This window comes from Coptis chinensis, chromosome 6 (assembly GCF_015680905.1).
Source record: "Coptis chinensis isolate HL-2020 chromosome 6, ASM1568090v1, whole genome shotgun sequence".
Taxonomy (NCBI): Eukaryota; Viridiplantae; Streptophyta; class Magnoliopsida; order Ranunculales; family Ranunculaceae; genus Coptis; species Coptis chinensis.
Genome location: NC_141461.1, coordinates 5,032,643 through 5,044,526, shown reverse-complemented (window position 1 = coordinate 5,044,526; position 11,884 = coordinate 5,032,643). Strand labels below are relative to the sequence as shown.

At 35.8% G+C, this 11,884-nt stretch overlaps 1 long non-coding RNA gene across 1 annotated transcript; it reads right to left on the bottom strand.

The window, feature by feature from the left end:
* Window positions 1–9,062: 9,062 nt before the first annotated feature.
* Window positions 9,063–10,990, bottom strand: LOC147490971 (uncharacterized). Its single transcript, XR_015199209.1, has 3 exons — window positions 10,761–10,990; window positions 10,587–10,665; window positions 9,063–10,263 (listed from the first exon to the last, which is right to left on the bottom strand). It is a non-coding gene; the product is annotated as an uncharacterized LOC147490971 (long non-coding RNA).
* Between the last annotated feature and the right edge of the window lie 894 nt (window positions 10,991–11,884).

The following is an 11,884-nucleotide window of genomic DNA, read 5'->3' as shown; positions in this document are numbered from 1 at the left end:
TGGTTATGATTTTGATGTTCATGTCCATTATGGTCTTTGGTGCCGACATTTGTGGTGAGAGGGCGGATGATAGGTATCTCTTTCTTTTCAATAGTAGTTTGTGTAATGCTATGCTACGAAACATCAAATTGGTATGTATAATAATATATAATACTCGCTTTTAAATCATCCCTCAAAACCATTCTAGGCCTGAATGTGTGGCACGCATCTTCTGAATCTTGACTCTTTTCATCACTTTCAACTAGAGTGCGTGTTTAGTTTAATTTTGGAATTGGGAATTTCTTTGACGAAGGCTGTATTAAGTACATATTGATCATCTAAAGCTCTACCTTAACGATGTTTACGTGATTTTTAACGCAGATAATTCATCAACTACTTTTCTTTCACCAATTTATTGGTTCTTAATTTTATTTATATATTTACTTTTTTTATATAGTTTGAACTCTCATCCATAGTAATCGTAGTTATCTTTCTCTCTCTCTCAACTTGGGAAGATAGTTTTTATAAGAAAAAAACTTCTTATGCTTTAATAGGGTGCTTTGTCATAAACTTCATTTCTCAATAAATCATTAAGGTGACAAGATGATTGCATAAAGTTGAGCTTCAGGATCATGCTAGCTTTGCATTTGTGTTGTATTTACTGAAACTTCTACTCTTTTTTAGGGTGTTGTTTGGTGACTTGGTCATCAAGAACCAATTAATCTTCAACTTACCTGGTCCACAGAATTTTCTTTCATTGGATGAGCTTGCAGATTATTGGTGTTTCTAATCAATCAGATAAAGATACCGAGGTTGAATAAGGATACACCTTGGATGTTGTTGTATCTCTCCGGGTATATATAATTATTTTGAGTACCTTTCTATTGTATTCCTTTCCCATCTAATTCCCCACCACAGTTACAAATGTTCAAAGTGTTGTTGGTTCTCCTACAATTTTAAGGCAAATGCCTGAGTGTTGTTAGAGAGACACCGCGATGGAGTTAGAGGTGGATAGGACAATTTACTTGCAGTAATACCAGGAGGTTCGTCTGCTCATCACTCTGTCCCACTTGCTTCTTAAGCACATATATGACAATGTACTTATGGAATACGATGCTCTCAAGGGCTATTTCCGGTGCGGGACTGTTGCAGCTTGTTGTGGTTGACAAGTCGATGAGGCGTTGTAGATGCAATTGCAAGTCTCTCTTATTTTTACGAGCATGAGAGCTATGGGCGGTGCACATGCAATATATTATCGGACATTTAAAACCCGAGCTTGAGAGGAGGATCAAGTAGCATCTTTGACACATTCCATGTCTTGAATATTTCTTTCAAAACCTGCGTGATAAAAAAATCAGTTTTGTGTTTTTTTTAAGACACTTACTTCCCAATTATAACTTCATGATTTCATGTTTGTATTGTTAAGACGTGCGTAGCACGTGCATGATGCTAGTGTTAATTAATGTTCTTATCTTACTGTAACAGAACATGCATGCAAGTAGCCACACGTGCGACTATTGATTCTGTCTAGGTCTCTAGGATGACAACACACCAATGTTTTGAAAACTGAACTGGTGATTGAACCGATTTTTTGTTAAAATGGTTCAACTAGGTTCAACCATGGTTTGACTCAGTCGGACCGATTGATGTTTATTTAATAAAATTTTTAATAATTACAATCATAAAATGAATAAATACATGTTTTAATTCAATATTAATTGGTATTATATATCAAAACGAATTTCTTATACAAGAAACACATAGTAGTATGTTGGTTTGGAGTTTGGACTATTTGGTTTAGGTGCTAAGTTCAACTCCCCACATTATTAATTTTTCAAAAAAAATAATAATAATAATAATAAAGATGATCCGGTTTAGAGCTGAACCGGTTCAACCGGTTCGCCGGTCCAACCATGGTTTAAACTTAAACCGATGGTCCAACCAAAAACTCAAATTATATCTGACCCGAACCGAAAATTTACCGGTTCCAGTCGGACCCCAGTTCAACCACCGGTCGGTCGGTTTTCTAAACACTGCAACACACAGGATATAACACTGTTAAGCAGTCACAGTTATGAGATCCAAGTTTTATTCCCACGCATACAGCCAGTCACCCTCAAATTTTCATAGTAAAACAAAAAACTATACAGTGTAAATGTGTTCCCTTCCTACATCAATTACTTTGACTTTTGTATTTTAGTTGGCATTTTGTGTTTTGTGACCTATTCCATACTTTACTGCCCTTTAGTTAGCTATGTGGCTACGTGACCGTTTCACGTGGCCTTTATAACTATTTGTTTTTTGAGATCTATTCCAGTAGCCATTGTTGCATGCAAACAGATAACATTAAAACAGATAACATATTTAATGGTAAACAGTGATATTGCCTAAGGTAAAATTAGCTATTGAGAGTATTTTTCAGATGTGTGCTTTTGTCGAATTCTATTTGCTAGTCTCACAAAAAAATTATTTGTTACAATTTAGTGTATAAATTAGTCTCAATATATGTTTAAGTCCTAAGAAAAACTCTTAAAAAAATACCACAATTTTTTTTTTCAAAGTCTCAATGGTAGGCTAATTTCAAAGTCTCAAGATAAGCAGCTAAGCCTAAGTATTTACATAGAATTTGAAGTTTTTTTCTTCTTGTTTTTACAAAATTATTGTGGTGAGTGCTATATATATAATCCATGATAATTATATAGTTTGCCCTGGTTTCAATGGATACTCTCCCATCTCGCAAATGGGCTATGAGATTACCTTTATAAATAAAAGTTGATCATCCTAATTAAATTCAATAATATACTCCAATCAAAAGTTAATTATATCTTTTCGATACGTGTTAATGAAAATAAAAAGGGTTAACGAGTACTATCCCCCAGATGGGAAATTAGGGTTTCTCTCTCAAAAAAAAAAAAAAAAAAAAAAAAAAAAATTAAACCAAATTGGATTGACCGTGTTTTTTTGTGTTTAGGGGGGTTTTCCATATAGTAGGGGGGAAATCCTAATTGGCTCGGGGGTTGGGTTAATACTCATTAACCCAAATAAAAATACTAGAAATCGTGCATTTACTTCTTTCTTTTTTTTAGTGAAGTGATTGGTATCTTAATTGGGCTAACACTCTCCCGAGTTCCTGGCTCCTGCATACATTTATACAACCATAAATATTTTATGACAGAAGAAATAAATAAATAATTAAATGATCACTTAATTTATCATCATCAGTAGACATTAAATTACTACATAATATTAAAGCCGACATTACTACACAAACAATAGTTAAAAAATATAGTTCTTCACTCAACTACTATTTTCCACATACATTGATCACTCAACCAGAAAGAGTCACTGTTATTGATAAAGTTCTCAATCTCTGTTATATTGGCTTGACCGGAAGACTCTTCCTTCTTGCGAAAGCGGCAATATTTAGCGCAATGTCTTAGTTTTCCACACACCAAACAATTTTCTTTGAGCTTCTTAGACGATTGTTGTCCATTTTCATTGGAACTTTCACGGGAAGACTTTCTCTTCTTAAACTTCACTACTAAAAATAAGACTTTTTGCCACGGCCTCCGGCCGTGGCCAAAAGTACCCAAAACCGCCACAAAAATATTTTTTTGCCATGGCAAAACTTCTTGCCACTCCCGAGGCAGTATTTGGTGTCACAAAATGTCTTTTGCCACAACAAAGGTACAGCCGCAACCAAAAGTACATCTCTTGCCACGGGAGTTACCGCGGCAAAATGTTTTTTGAATTATAAAAAGATAAAAAAAAAAGAAAGAAATCAAAATATGTGTTGCCACGGCTTGGCCACGACAAAAAATTTGAAAATTTTGAATTTGCCAAAACTTTTCAAATATCTTTAGCTGCGGGGGTGGCTGCCACAAAAAAATTCCTCCAATGGACTCTACAACTACATCTCGCTACAACCATGGCTGCTGCTAAAAGTGGTTATGCTAAAAATGATTTTTTTTAAGAGCACCTATTTTCAATTTTGCACATGTTCAAATCACTTCAATTTGAACCTATATCTCAACAAACTTCATAAATAAATAATAAGAAACATACTTAATTAACCAAATATCGACCAAAACAAATAGATAACATTCAACATCAAATTCATTACATCACGTTAAATTTGGCCAATACCATAATCCAAAAACCTTCACAAGTTTTCAATCTACAAAAGAATTCATAAGTTTCCAATCTACAAAAGAATTTATAACTAGTCCGATATAATGTCCGCTTCCAATCAAAATTCCAATGATGCCTATCTAACCAAATTCAAATCTGCAAAAAACCCTAGTATTCGTCTTGTTCATCTCTACAAAATAGAAAAAAAGAGAAAAAAAAAGTGTTAAACCTTAAAGAATTCTAGATACAAAAGAATTAAAAGCATTAAAAGCAGTAAGATAAAGAATTAAAAACAGTAAAATACAAAAAGCATGAGTTAAACTTACAGCATTCTAGAAAGGGAAGTTCTCTGCATTAGTGTTTCCATAAATCGAGCTTCCATCGCTTCACATTGTGTATCGAACCCTCTCTTTATCTCATCAAGCTTACGTTGCCTTTCCTCCTCTTTTTCTTGCGCTACCTTTCGCATTTCAGCTATCTCATTTTCCGATTCAGCAACGCGATCAGAAATTGTACCATGGGAAGATGCTTGAGAGCCAAAATAACTAGTTGGTGTCACACCACGACCTATCAGCCTCACACGCCCATGTCGCTCACGCGGCATAACTTAATGGAATGTTACTGTAATGACTAATAGAAGAAGTGGCAGCTCATTCGTACCTTATTAATTCCTTAAATCTATGTATTACTTTCAATACTATCAATACCAACAGGGAGTGGATGAGAGTCTTTAAGAGTATTAATCTACATACCTTAAAAAATATAAAGGTCAAGGTCCATAGACTAAGGAAAATTCAGGGTTATTACAGTTACCTTAAGTGTGTTCCATAGCCATAACTTATGATCTCCACCTTGTTGCTCCCAATATTTAGTCCAATCAAATCAATGTGATGATGTCATCAATATTCCCATAGATTCTACATACAAGCTTGGATGTGTATCTGGTCCATCAGGTTGATCATTGCCATTCCAAGTCAGTTTCAACTTCGAACTAAATGTGTTATTAAAAACCTTAGGAAGGGTAGAAATGCCTCTAACCTATTTCCCTTTGTTTAGAATGTTAAATATAGAAATCAGCACAACAAATAATATGAGTTAGATATTACTCAATAGTTAATAACCTAATAAATCAAAAATCAGTTGCAAATCTTACCATTCTTGTAACGCCCGTATTTTTAAATACGTATTTTTTCTATTTATTAATTAATTAAATTATTTATTTTCAAAATTCGTCGGATTGGACTCGGGATACGTGGGCCTGGTTTTGGGCCCGAGTCTATGTTGGGCTTGGGTTTCGGACCCAAGTATATAAACATATTGTTCTGGAAAATAGGGTTCAGAGAATAATAAAATATTAAAAATGGAGGCAGAGATAAAAGTTGGATTTCTGGAGGGTAGAGCGCGACGGCTCGGACTCGGAGAAATTCGTAGGAGCTGTTCATACAGGTGAGTAGCTATTTTGCTATTTCACCGGGTTTTCCGTGTATCGGAGTATACCGACTAAGGTTTCAGCCTATTAATAGTATTCATTATACTGTTGTGTTGGACTTCGTGACATTTGTATTATTAAACTTTGTTATATTTCGGATTTTGTCATTAAACTGTCGAAACTGTGTTAAAATTGGGTAAACTGTCGAAGCTTCGACAAAGCATCAATGGCGTCGCCCAAAACAGTATCGAAATCGTGTTTTTGACTTGTTGAACTTTCTGTATTTGTTGTTGGTGTTTGGTGGTGGACTGATGAGGGTCGAGTGGGGGCAGTGGAGCTTGGAGGCGTTAATAATGGCTCGGTGTTTGAAATTTGTGTTTTTGGTTTAAATTGGTTGTTGTGTTTTTTGTGGTGATGTGGGGTGAGAATGGATGAGTGGGGGTTTGGGGAGTACGGTGGTTGGGCTGTTGGGAGCCTTGACAGCGCCAAATGGCGAACGCCCATTACCGTATTCTTGGAGGTTTTGTTTTGATGCGTTGTTTAAAATTGTTTAAACTGTTTTGTTGTGGTGGGTTGGTTGAGTGATGTTTGGTGGTAGTGGGGATGGTTGGGGGGCTGTCGATTGATGCTCGAAGCTCCATCAATGGCGGCGGTACTAGATCCAGATCTAGTTTTGGCAATGTTGGATCTAAGGATTTGTGATTTTCGGTTTCATTAAAGTTGTATGGGTTGTTGAAATGAGTAAAACCGCGGGGTCAAAATGGGTGGTTGTGTAGAAGGTGTGGTGGCCGGATTTTGGTGGCTGTTGGTGGAGGGGAAGATGAACAGTAACCATTTCGGTTTGGGCCTTGGGCCAAAACCTTTTGGTTTTTGTTTGGGCCGGTTTAGATTGATTGGTTGGGCCGGATTCTATATTAGAGGGTTGGGCCCGATTATGTTCTAAAGTATTGGGCCAGTTCATTTCTATTTTTTGTTTGGGCCCTTTTCCTATTAGTTGATAACTTGTTATGGGCCAGTTCTAATTTTTGTAATTGTGGGCCGGTTTTCTTTTATTTTTGGACCGAACCACTTAACTGTTTTGGGCCCGTTTCTAATATTGCTTGGGGCCAGTCCATTGGACTTAAAATGGATCTATATGGGTTTTCCAATGTTTAGACTTCCGGGTTCTAAGGTTTGGGCTTGGCCAGTTGGGTCCGAACTATTATTTTAGTCACGAGCCCGTGAGCCATGCACTTTGACCTTAGCCATGAACCATGGCTATGACCATGAACCTGTCGAACATGGAAACGACAGTTCGACTTTGACGATGACAGTTTGACTTTGACCATCGACTATTGACTTTGACAGTTGACTTTGATCTTTGACCAGGATAGTTTGACTTTGACCAAGACCTGTTGACTTTGACTTTGACCATGACATGTTGAGTTTGACCTTGATCATGATGTGTTGACCTTTGACCTGTTGACTTTGACCGTTGACTTTGACTGTGGAAGGTTGACTTTTCTAGTTTTTCACATATTTGATTATATAAAATATTGTCGAGATTATATAACTTGGTTGGTCATTATCTAATTTAGATTTGACGTGAGTAGTGTGTAAAGCATATATATATTGGGCTTTGATTGTGAACTGTGGACTGTTTATTTGTGCTACGTTTTATGTGTATATTATATGGATACATATAGTAATAAAATGCTATGGAAGCTAGTATGTATTTGGTTGTCATTATCTAAGAAAGATTTGACATTGATGTTGTGTATTTTTGACACGTGACGATATTGAGATGTTAGGAGATATTATATTTCTAATACGTTATAATAAAAATGTATGCGATACGTTTGAAGCATTGTGACATGATATAATATGCTGGGATAGTTATATTAATGCAATATCTTGGAGAAATGTATATACGCTCCATTATTTTATCTATGAGATGCTACTATGAGGTAGTATAGTATTGATGAATATTTGCCCACGGGAGTGTGGTGTAGTGCAATAATATATTGGCACGTGAAAGAATGAAAGTGACTATGAGATATAATTGAGATGTTTCTAGATATTATGGCTTAGTGCAATAAGGTAATTGACCTGCACGTGATATAGTAGAAATGTTTATGAGTCATTAATGTATGACACCTGACTAAATTACGTAACGAAAATCCTAGAACCTGACTACCACAACTCATGTGATTGGCCCTTCCGGCGTTTCGATTAAATCTGAATGGCCTTCGGGCTGCCCCCTCCGGCGTTTCGATTAATCTGAATGGCCGCGGCGCCCCCTTCCGGCGCTTCAATAAAGTTTGAATGGCCTCCCCGGGCGATTTAATAATAGTGGCTTGATTATTCCGTTAAGCAAAATAGAACGATGATCATAATATTTTATGCCGAATAGTGGCATTACTTACATAATTGCTTCCGTGTGAGGATTTACGGTGTCGCGCGCATCCCGGGGGTAGTTACGCACGGAGTGGTTCATTATGTAAGGGGAGGCATGTGGATGTACATGTTAAGTTGGGTAGCGATTGTGGTAGCCAGGGAAACTAGGTAAAACATAGATAATGACGTGATTTTAGGGACACGCAAAGAAAACCTTAATTAATATAATTATGGTAATATGTTTGTTAATGATGTATATGTAGATAGATGATTATATATGGTTTTGCGAAGGGTGGGTCAAACTAATTACTTCAAGCGAGACGACCCACTCGTGATTGAGCATGAAATGAGGTGCATTATATAATATGTTTGTTTGGTTATTTGTTTAGTTGAACCTAAGGCGCCTCGATGGAGGAACTACATGCCTTATTTATTATGTGTATAGTTTGTTGTGTGGTTAGTGGGAAGTTAAGGCGCCTCAGTGGAGGAACTACCTGCCTTAAATTATTATTCTTAAGGATGTTGTTTTAGTCATTGAAAGTTAAGGCGCCTCAATGGAGGAACTACCTGCCTAAATTATTGTACTTAAGGATGTTGTTTTAGTCATTGAAAGTTAAGGCGCCTCGGTGGAGGAACTAACTGCCGTATAGATTATGTATATATTTGTATAAGTATATGTTGTTTTTAGAGCTACTCACACCAGCATTTTTATAATGCTGACCCGATTTGCATGTTTGCTTATCGGGTGTGTTCATTCAATGAACATAGTTGATAAGTTTTTGACAGGTTTAGTGTTGAAGAAGAGTGGTTGCTGCTTGTGGATTGCGTTAGCGTTGCATCTCAGGATTTGTTTTGTTTTCCCTTGAGGTGATATAGAATTTCAGTCTAGACAATGTTTTTGTATTTTTCATTTGTAAATTTTATTAAAGAGTTATTGAAAGGAGGGTTGTAATCTAATCTTATTTGTGAATCTTTGTCATGAAGAAGACTTTTGTTTAAGTTAAAATTTTTATTGGTTTTTATTATCCGCATATTTAAACTGTTTATGGGTTTTTGGGAGTGGAGAGTGCGTCACACCTCGGAGATCGAAGGGTCGGGGACAAATAATGTTTTTCCGAATTCTGTCGAAATTCGGGGTGTGACAATTCTCATCGCCACTTGGATCCTCTCGTCGTCTTTTTACCATTGTGTGCACTTATCTATGTTATACAAGAAAATTCAAGCAATGCCCAACGTGACTAATAAACACACTCATAAGAAAAGAAAAAACAATCAAATTAATAAAAAAAACTTATTGAGCACGACACAAGCATCTTCATATTAAGAAAGGTATCATCAATTTAAACTACTAACGTTTCTCTATTTTCTTTTTTATCAATAAAATATGATGTACAAAAAAATAGTTAAACTAGTAACTAGATGTTTATGGTAGCAGTGTGGTGCAACTCTATATAGGACTATCAACTCCATCACATTCTGCTTCTGAACCCGTGCTATAAAGACATCCTAGCTCTTTTGAAGAAACTATACCAATCATAAATAACAATTTTCGGAGTATAAGACCTAGGAGGACTTAATCTAGAGGCATGACAGGAAAGACGTTCCAAAGTTTTCACTGTTTTTTTCGTAAGTACATAGAGAGTTAACCAATAAGAATGCATTAGCATAAAGCCATAAACAGACTCTTCTAACTCTAAATATCAATTTTAGAATCAGACAGAAAATGCCAAATTCCACAAAGATATCTTAAATGTATACACCCTTATATACTTCCGCAGCCACAATTAACTTAGCTTGACGTTGTAATAAAAAAAGTAAAACTCTAAGAGTGAACGTCATTCAAGATATTCTATTGTCCTGAATTCTAATCAACTTCACTTCACTTCACAAGAACTAGTCGTACGCATTTTCACCCTCTAATTAATAGGATGAACATGATATTCCAAAATTCTCTATTACGTCTGGAAACACAATTTTGTAAATTAAAGTTTTCAGCAAAGAGATAGTAAACTCCGGCATTCATAGAATTTACTAAAATTTACATTGCTTATAATCTTATTTCATATGCATCTTCTCAATAGTTTACAATGGTGACTGATATTACGGCAGTATGTGATAACTAATAAAGTATTTATGAGACTTAGATTATCATTCACATTCACATTCTTGAATATCAAAAATGTTTTCCACAACTCTACTGACTTTCTATCATTAAGCTAAAAAAATTCTAATGTGAAAAAACTGAAGATGAGTTCCAAAGTTTTGGCAAATGAATAATGATCGAAGATTCATCCTACACTTGAATAGCTTTACAAAATCTACTCATTCCACATCTCTGGCAAGTTCACCTATAAACAAGAAAGTTAATAACCAGTTAATACTCCTTAAAGGATACAGCTATGAGGACGACTGGAAATCTACTAACTACATGGAGGACATCCTAACTCTTTTAAACCTTTATGGGGAACAATTTTCATTTTATTTGCTTCCTCTACTTACCAACATTTGTACGGGATTGAGGTATTGAGCTAGGAAAAGGAAAAGAAAAAGGAACCTCCCAATCAAAGCTATGGAAATAAAAGAAGATAGAGGATACTAACAAGCTAACTCTACTAGGACCGTCTACTTCATTTGACAAAATCAACACAGTGAATAAAGAGCAAGAGGTCACCCAATTACGATCTCTATTTCTTCCTGGTCCTTTCTTGTAAATCCAAGTTTCTTGTCTAAGAAACTCAATTACGATTTTTCTACTTAACACACAAAGAAACAAAAATAATTCAGTAAGGCTTACCTGAAATTAAATGAATTTGGTGAAAGGAAAAGAAATTGAACTGAAGCTTACCTGGTTCACTTTCAATACAAACGGATGAATGGGGGAAGATATAAAAATGGGTTTTGTATATGATGGAAATTTCAGTAATAGAAAATGGGAATTTAGATTAGCCGCCCATGGTTTAGTTAATATTTGGGAGAAAGAGATAAAACCCTAAACAAGCTCTTTCTTAATTGTTTTCATTTTTTTTTTCAATTTTTAGGCGCGAGATAATGAAAACATGAGCAGGATATGGAAATAAAGCGGGGGTCGATATTTTCATTTCTTTCTATATTAAAATTTACGATTTTAATTGTTTAACCAATTTAAAATACCATTTAGCAACAGCCAACCACACCTGCCGCAAAATGTGCACCTTTTAGTCGCGGCCTAACTACATCCGAGGCTAGAAGTATCGTTTAGATATGATTTAGCCACGGGATGGTGACAAGCTGAGGCTAAAAACTATGTGTTGTCTCAAGTAAAGATGGCCACCACAAAAAGGGGCTTTAAGCCTCAAAATCAATGGTTGTGACCAAAAACTCGCCGCAAGAAGCCCTTTTTTTGGTAGTGCTTGGACTTGGCGCTGTCTTCTATCACATTGTATTTGCTTCAAAAGGGATTTGATTTTTCTAGCTTGTCACACATTTTGTTGTCCTCTTCAACTCTCAACCTTACAATCAAGTCCTCTAACTTCATTTCATTGAGTTTGTGTCACTACAACAAAAGGGGTCTTTTGCAGCGCACTCTTTTGCAACGCCAAAAAATTGTTGTTAAAGGTCACCTATTGCAACGCCATATGGGGCTGCTAAAGGTTTGTTGTGCTATTAGCTTAACTGTACATAAATTTTTTATTGTGACACCTCTTGCGTGTCAAATAGTTATAATTTTTTTTTTCAAAAAACAGAAAATGCAATTTTTATAGAGGGCTTTATCATTTACCACGCCATTGTTGCTGTTAAAGTTAACTCAATCATTTGTGACGCCACTTTCGTTGTAAAAACCTTTTGTAAATGTCCATGTCTTATTGGATGTAATATGTGTTGCAGCTAGAGAAGCGTTGCTATTGGGCTTTTTATGGGCGGGAGTTAATTTCTTCTAAAGGTTTTTTTATGGGCGGGCCTATTTTTATTGTTGGCGCTCCAACAAAAAAC